Below are 9019 nucleotides of genomic sequence, written 5' to 3'. Positions count from 1 at the left end.
GGGCTTATTCGCAGCATCAGGTCTAGCATGGCTCGTGAGTTGGAGATGGATATTTCTTATCAGCAGGTGGTGAGCATTTCTAGGAGTATAGAGGGTATGCATGCTAGGGAGAGAGAGTGGAGAGAGGCCAAGAGGTCTCGAGAGTCGGGCCATTATTCTAGTTCCCCTGCCCCAGCTGTAGGTCGTCTTGGTAGGGGTTGTAAGCACGTGATTTTTGACCCTCCCCGAGAATTTTCACATTTTTAGCGTGAATATGTGAAATTGGGTCTAGTATAGCTATTTTAACTATTTTACTTTATTTCGTTGCAAAAAGAAAATTTCAAAAAATATATATATAAATTTTAGTTTATGTATTTCTCATAAACTTGAAAAATACAAAAAAAATTGCACTTTATTTTTGTACTTTATATAATTTCGAAAATTACAAAAAATATAGTTCTATTAAGGTTTTATAGTCATTTTTTAACTTTGAAAAATACAAAAATATTACCTCATATTTTATCTTAATATTTAAAAACGAAAATTACAAAAAATAGTTTTATTAATATTTTGTAGCTATTTTAAACCTTGAAAAATATTTAAAAAGATATAGTTTTGTTTAAATACTAGTCTTATTTTTGGTAGTTATTTTGCTTACATAGGACTAGTTAAGCAACGTGTTCCTATTTCTCGGGTCCGGGCAAAAGAATAATATTCGGGTTTAAACTACCCGGTTTTAGGCCTAATTTTCGGACCTAGCCCATAATAAACAGTGTCCAGGACACATGGGGAACCCCACCACGCGTGGGGGACATATGCCTCGAACCCCACCACGCGTGGGGCTCATTTTCATGGGCATTGTATTACAAAAATACGGACAAAACACATTTTTAGAGGAGGACTTTGAATTTTGAAGGAAAATGGTACTGTTTCATCTTCTTCTTCACATGAAGAAGAAACAGGAACCCTACTGAAACGACCCCCCCCCCCCCCGAACACAAAAACCAGCGGACCCCCTAACCATCGTCCTCTTCTTCCACTCACCAAACGACCCATCCAGCCCAGTCCGTCGACCTCGCCCAAACCACCACCTCCCCAACGCCTCAACACCGTCCAAACCCACCTGCTCCAACAGACCCTCCATCTACAGCACCCAAACTTCCAGCAAACCACCACCTCCCCAACGCCATAACCACCACCCCCCACGTACAAACACCTACTGAGACTAGCCTTTCCACCGTCCGAACCCCAGCAGCACCCATCGACCACCCGTCCAGCAGCAGCCATCGCTGCTGCGTCGTCCAACCACCCCCCGTCGCCAACTGCCCAAACGACCTCTCCAACTGCAGCTTCACGTACACAGGCGTCGCGCCGGAAAAATATAGCAACAACCAGCTCCTTGACACTGTCCAAACACCGCCATAACCATCGCCTTCCTCCTCCTTGAATCCGCCACTGTTGCCATTGCCAGCTCCACAGTCGTCGACCAAACAATCCGTCAGTGAGGTCGAGTTGAGGTCGAGTTCTAGTCCAAAGCCCAAAAGCTGAGTCGAGTTCCAGTCCAAAGTCCAAAAGTTGAGTCGAGGTCCGGTTCGTCGAGTTTGTTCCGGGGTTTTCGTTGTTGTTCCTTGTTCGGTGAAGTCCGGTTCGAGTTCCGTAGGAAGCACTGTTTGTTGTTCTAGGATTGTCGAGGTTCGAAGGTTGGTGTTCTTCGTCCCTTGTTTCATTTTGTTCGTTTCGCATGTTATGATTCAAGGAAAATGAGAGTATTTGATATTGATGAATGTCGACAATGAAATCTTGTTGTTTTGTTAAAAAATGTTTATTTTTATGGATAGTTACTGCGTGTTTAAAGTGAATGTGAGAATGTATGAACGGTTTGCGAGTCATCTTGGTTGAATCGTTTTTTTATTTACCATGGATATTATTATTTATTAGAATCGTTGTTTTCATTTAACCTCAGATGACGTCATGGGTAGAAAATCTTAATTATTTTTAGGTTTGCCTTTAATAAAAATGAGACGAGCCTCGAAAAAAAACGCACAAGCTGCGGGGCCCTCTAAATGTACATATTAAATACTTAGATTCCGGGACGGGCCATTTAGCAAATTTCACGGCCCTCCCCAAAAATAATAATGCGCTAGTTGCTTTAGGCGCGCCTTTAATAACGTTATCTCCCTAAACTCGGGTGCACATTTATGTGACCCAAATCCAAATCTCAACGGAATCGAAATGTGTCTCTAATCACGGGTACATTGACTGTGACGCGGTACGAGATACATTTCCATGACGTTGCAAATTCTTTAAAAAATAAAAATAAAAATGAGATGAGCCTCGCCGAATAAAAATACAAATTGCGGGGCCCTCAGTAAATACTTGTTTAAAATTACTTAGAATTCAGGAGGGTCGTTTAGCGGATTTCACGGCCTCCGCAAAATAATAACGCGATAGTCTTTTTAGGCGCGTGTTTAATAATTTACTTTCTTAAACTTGGGTGTGCATTTCATGCAACCCAAATCCAAATCCTAAAACATCAAATAAAATATGTTCCGGATTGTGGGTGCATTTCATGTGGCGCAGTCCAAAGACGTGTTTTAAGCGATGTTCACATTCCTAAAAAATAATAATTATAATAATAAAGCGGTAAAAGATAAAATTTGCACATGGTTCATAATTGTATTAAAAATCAGATAAATAAGCCAAATATAACAGTTGAGCGACCGTGCTAGAACCACGGAACTCGGGAATGCCTAACACCTTCTCCCGGGTTAACAGAATTCCTTATCCGGATTTCTGGTACGCAGACTGTAATATAGAGTCATTATTTTCCTCGATTCGGGATTAAAATTGGTGACTTGGGACACCCTAAATCTCCCAAGTGGCGACTCTGAAATAATTAAACCAATCCCGTTTCGATTGTCCTTTAATTGGAAAAAACTCCCCCTGCGCCCCTCGGGTGCGGAAAAAGGAGGTGTGACAGCTCTGGCGACTCTGCTGGGGAGTTTACCCAGAACCACTGGTTCAGGGTTAAGAATTCGAGCTTAGAATAATTGTTATTATTTGGCTTTATTTATTATCTGATTTTTACATGTTTGAGCCTAATGTGCTAAATGTTGCTTTTACCGCTTTGATATTATGTGAACTGTATATAAACTGTGCCGAAACCCATATCCTTTCTGAGTCTTCTAAATCATGAAGAAGGGTGTACTTCGTACGACTTCTTTTCTGTATAGTGTCAAATCCCAATTTAGAACGAGGTTCGGACAAGTTGCTAAGCCGGTGAAGCTTCTGTATTCCCGGTACGCTGCCCCCCCTCGGCTCGAGCTGTCCGCTCGGGTAAGCCAGGTCTAGAACAAACACCCAGGTTCTGAACCTAGTATAACAAAGCCACATGCCGGATCCCTAGTAGGAACGTTTATTTGCATCATGTGCATTTGACTTAGGGGACTCAACACAGGGGTTGGGTCCGTCTAGGACAAGCAACCTGAAAATAATAGACCATCTTATGACATCCTATGTGCTACATGTTGTATTCAGTCAAGGGCGAATGAGTCATTTGGTCATTTCCAGCATGATGTTATTTTAATCAAAGCATGGGGAACATTTGTGGAATCCAAGAAGCCTTGGAATTCCCTATGTCCCCCACGCTTGCTTTTTGGGAAAGCACATGGGGAACATTTGTGGAATCCAAGAAGTCTTGGAATTCCCATATGTCCCCCACGCTTCATATGTTGGGAAAAGCGCATGGGGAGCATTTGCGGAATCCAAGAAGTCTTGGAAATCATTATGTCTCCCATGCCACATTTTTGAAAGAAATAATATATATATATAAAATTTTAAAAAAAACATTGGAAATTCAAAAGAAAAAAAAAGATTTTGTACGTTTCCACAAATTAGAAAATTGTGAAAGATGAAAATGACACCGTAGAGATATGCTACTTATTTTAGAAGAAAGAAAAAACCAATGTCCAAGTAGTGTCGAAACTCTGTCGAAATTTTGAGAATATAAAATAAAAAATATATGTCTTATTAGTTTGTTTTATTAAAAAAAAAAGCATTAATAGAAAAGAAAATTGTTTGTCTTGCCATAAAAATGAAAAAAAGAGTCTTGTTTTAAAAATATGTGTTATTTATTTGTTTATGAAAATGACAAAATTAAAATAATCCAAAAATATTTTCTCCATTATTAGCTTCTCTAGGAAGTCTTTCTAATTGTTTTCAAAAAATAATATAATATAAAATAAATAAAAAAAAAAACAAATCCGAAAATATTTTGATTCTCTTTCAGAAGTTGAAAAGAAAATTCAAAATAAAAAAAAAACATTTTGAGAAGCATTTCTTTTATTAAAAGTAAAATTCCGAAAAAATATTTTCTTCTTCTTCTTTAGAATAAAAAAGGCAAATTAAAATTCAAAATATATCTTAGAAGTGTTTTTTGTAAAAAGAAAATCAATCAAAAAATGCTTCCTTTCTTCTTTTAAAGTAGTTCTTTTGACCGAACTACGCGGGTTTGATTCTCACCGGATGTGAGATACGTAGGCAACCCTCATCGGGTCCAACCCCACCTTCTCAAAAAAGAAGGAATGTTTTATGTTTTTCGTTAATTTGTTTGTTTGTTATGAATGAAAAATAATAGTCTATTTGATTGTTGTGAAAGAAGAATAATAATAATAAAAAAAAATAGAAATGGAAAAGGGTCTTCTCAAAAATAGCTTATTTGCCCGAACTACGCGGGTTTGATTCTCACTGGATGTGAGATACGTAGGCAACCCTCATCGGGTCCAACCCCATCTTTTGCTAAAAAAGCCAAAAAAAAAACAAATAATAATAATAATAAAAAATACATGTCAAATTTTAGTTTTTGTCATAAAGAAGTCTGGTGACACTGTTTTATCAAGACATAGCCGAATGTTCCCGAAAGGGACGCCGGAAGGCTGACTTTGCATAAACAGCCACCTTTGGGTCATTTTTAAGACTTGGTCCAGTTGACCCCCACAGCCTTAAAAATCTTCGTCCCCGAGACGTTGAAAGGCCGTGTTTGCAATATTGACTTTTCTAATTTGAAAAACGATGAAAAAAAGTTATAAATAAGTCAGGTGATGCTGTTTTGTCATAAATAGCCGAATGTTCCCGAAAGGGACGCCGGAAGGCTGACTTGGCATAAACAGCCACCTTTGGGTCATTTTGAGATATGGACCCACACAGCCTTAAAAAGCTTCGTCCCCGAGACGCTGAAGGGCCGTGTTTGCAACACCAAGTTTTTTATCATAATTTGAAAAAAAAACAAAGAGTCAACGGTCGGGTGAATGCCGTTTGGATGTTTAGTCAAAAAAAAAATGAAAAAATAAAATAAGCCGATCCAGTTTCGGCCGCGTCTTAAACCGTTCTTGCCGAAATAGCCTTAGAGTATCTTTCAGTTGTCGAAAGGTTATTTTCGTAAAAGAACGGACAAGTTTGTAAAAGTGTCATAAAATAATCCTCCCCGGCCTCAAAATTCATGTGAAATTTGGAAGGGGCCACATTTGCAAAAATAACCATCTGGTTGCATTTGTCGAACAGAGAAAGGGAGCTAGAATTTTGTTTTTGAGTCTACCAATCTTTTGATTAGAACATGCGGTTTGTTTGATTTTCAAGTTTGCGGGTCATCTTTAAATCCTTGAAACCTAGTTTGTTCTAATATGAAAAGTGAAAAGAAAAAAAATGTTCATTATTGTTTATCTTTTATTGGGCCGAACTACGCAAGGTCTGATTCATGCGGGGTCATGATACGTAGGCAATCTCCATAAGATTCGACCACAACAAAAAAAAATGAAAAAAAGACAGAAAAAAGAGAATGAAAAAATTTGAAAAAATCGAAAAAAGAAAAAATGAAAAAAAGAAAAGAAAAGAAAAGATGTTGTCAATAATAAGGACCGACTGAGTCCATTCTAACCTGTTTGTTTTGCAAATAAAATTAAGGTGGTTGGTTTGTGGTAAGCCGGACAATGACACCCGAAATCCTTTACTTGCACCTCATGATGCACACTCTGCGGGGATCAGGCCTGATGATAGAAGCATTCCAGTCCTATTGGGAACTTGTTGACTAAGGGTAATGATATTGAAGTTGGCAATGGTCTTGACAATACTAATGCAAAGCTCAGTGGCTAAGATGCCAAGTTTGATAAAGTGGGAGGACGCTCCGTTCCTTGCTGTTGGTGGCTTATTTTGTTGTCATTTCGGTTGTTCGGATTATTCTTAGGGTTGTAATCCAAGTATTGTCTTGTGTCAAACCTTCCTATCTTTCCATTTTGTCATATAAGTTTGTTCAAGTTTTGTCGAGGCTGGGTTAGAATTTTATTCTGGTTGTTTTGTTTGTCTGGTCATTCAAACCATTTTACCGGTAATCTAATGCAAAATTCGGTCCTTTTTATTTCCAGTTTTCTTTTGTTTAGTCCTTTTATCATTTTTGTTCAGCGCCGATTCTAGTGACATGACGTGCGCACACAGTTTGGGCCTAATCTTTAAAGTTAATCATAAAACCCTGGAAGGGCGATCAGACCATTTAAAGAAAATAAGAACGGTTTGAGATTATTCAGAGCCCGAGTCATGTGGAACTAGGGGCAAGTTGAGCACAAAGAAAACCGTTAAAAGCAAGATTCGCCAAGCTGGCATGAGGTTTGTCCAAGATAATGAGAGTTAGAGTGTCGCCCAACGGTGCTTTAGAAGTGACAAATGAACAAACCAATGTTGAATATAATTGTCGAGTCCAGCACCACCAGAAGAGACTACAAATTTAAGTTGTGTTGTTTGCACTTGGCATGTTTTGAAGACTGGAATGACGAAGGCATTTTGTTCTGCTACCCAAACACTTTATCCTTCGTTACCCCTTTTTGAGCCTTATTTATTTTCTTTCATACCCCTCGTTCGGAATTAGTAGCAACGAATAAAATATGCGAGCTGGCAGGTAAGAGAAAAGAAAGAAAAGAAAACAACAAAATGGAAAAAGAAGAATAAAAGAAAAGAGAGAAAGAAAAAAAAAACGGCAAAAGAAAACAAGAAAAGAAAAAGAGAAAAGAAAAATGATAACAAAAAGAAAAAAAAGGAAAGTCAAATGAAAAAAAAAAGGAATTGGGAACTACGTTTGACCTGATTCCTCAAAGAGGATACGTAGGCGCTTCATGGCTCGGTCATAGTTTTGAAAAATGAAAAAAATCAATTAAAATATTCCCAAGCAAGAAACTGGGGCAAAAGTTGCGTTTGATGTAAATAAATCTAATTCCGAAGGTTGTAATTAATAACCCAAAATTAATGCATTTTTGAGCCTTTAATACCCTTTTTTTCTAGCCCTATCCAAAAACCCACATTACGGTCCAAAGAAAGACCTTCTGATCAGTTTTCAAAAATGCCAAGTCAGACAAATGAGAGTCTCACCGGTGAGCATAACGTTCTGTTCCACAGCAGAAAGGACTCTATTCCACAACAGAAAAAGTCATACCGGCAACACTCCAAAACCCCAGCTGGAAAGTGATACAAATGAGAGAGTCTTATTGGTGAAAACCTTCACAGGCACCATAAGGCGATGAAAGCTGAGAGAAGAACCAAAAATGAGAGAGACTTGCTAGTGAAAACCCTTCGGGCACTGCAAGTCGAATAAGGTTAAGAATCAGATGGGGAATCACCAATTGAAGATCTTAAAAGATGATTGACGGCCGAGGATAGGCCACATACGCATGTCATGGCCATTAGAGTCGGTATCTGTGTCTGATAGGTTTTTATTTATAGTTTCTTTTGTAAAAGAGTCATCGTTTCTTTTGTCTTTTATTTTGTTTTTGTTATCTTTCTCCTTTCATAAAAGGTTTTTCCCCAATAGAGTCTGTCCAGTCAGAACAAGTATGAAATGACTTCAAAATACGCCATCAGCTTTCCAAGATGAGATCTGACTAGTACATCCAAATGGTATAGTCAGCAAGGAACAAGCGCGAGGCCAGTGTCAATAAAGATATCCCCAGCAAAAGGGAATTGACAAAAGGATTGACGAGCGTCAAGAGGGATATCCTTGCCAAAACCAAGGTTATAAACCTCAAAGACAAGGCCCGTGAACAAAGCAAGGAGAGCAGTGAGCATGATTTGGCGAAATCCATACTAGACTAAAAGGTCGGGGAAATGCCAGTTTCCAAGCTATGCCACAAAAGAAGAGGGATATCCCCCAGCAGGAAGGGATTATCCCCAGCACATAATATCATCCCCAACAAGTTGTGCAACGCAAAGCAAGGAAGGAAAAAAGGAAAAGCCATCCCGTTGGGAGTATCACAACCAACCACCATGTTTTAAACTAACAATTTTGTTTGATTTGAAACAGGTAAAGGAAATGGCATTGATGCCAGAACTGCGTGCCACAAGGGATATTATCAAACTGGGGCAGAAAATTTTCCTTCCATTTAGAAAATTTTCTGGAAGTCAGGTACCCCCAGCTGATAACATTTTACCCCCCCAACAGGTAAGTAAATCAAGGGAGGTAGTCTTTGAAGGATGAAGCTATGCAAAAACAAAACAAAAAAGGAATAAAAAAAAAAAAAAGAAAAAAAAAGAATAATAATAAAAATTGGGGAAGGTAGAAAAGGAAAATTCATCCCAATCCCCAGGAAGTATTCGAGGTAAGACATTTTCAAGTCTTAAAGATATGTCGGGTTCATCCGCCCTCAAATAGGATATGTCGGGTTAATCCGCCCTCAAATAGGATCTGTCTGGTTCATCCGCCCTCAAATAGGATATGTTGGGTTAATCCGCCCTCAAATAGGATCTGTCGGGTTCATCCGCCCTCAAATAGGATATGTTGGGTTCATCCGCCCTCAAATAGGATATGTTGGGTTCATCCGCCCTCAAATAGGATATGTTGGGTTCATCCGCCCTCAAATAGGATATGTCGGGTTCATCCGCCCTCAAATAGGATATTTCGGGTTAATCCGCCCTCAAATAGGATCTGTCGGGTTCATCCGCCCTCAAATAGGATATGTCGGGTTCATCCGCCCTCAAATAGGATATGTTGGGTTCATCCGCCCTC

This window comes from Nicotiana sylvestris, chromosome 11 (genome assembly GCF_000393655.2).
Source record: "Nicotiana sylvestris chromosome 11, ASM39365v2, whole genome shotgun sequence".
NCBI classification, from domain to species: domain Eukaryota; kingdom Viridiplantae; phylum Streptophyta; class Magnoliopsida; order Solanales; family Solanaceae; genus Nicotiana; species Nicotiana sylvestris.
Note: the sequence above shows the minus strand (reverse complement) of the source record.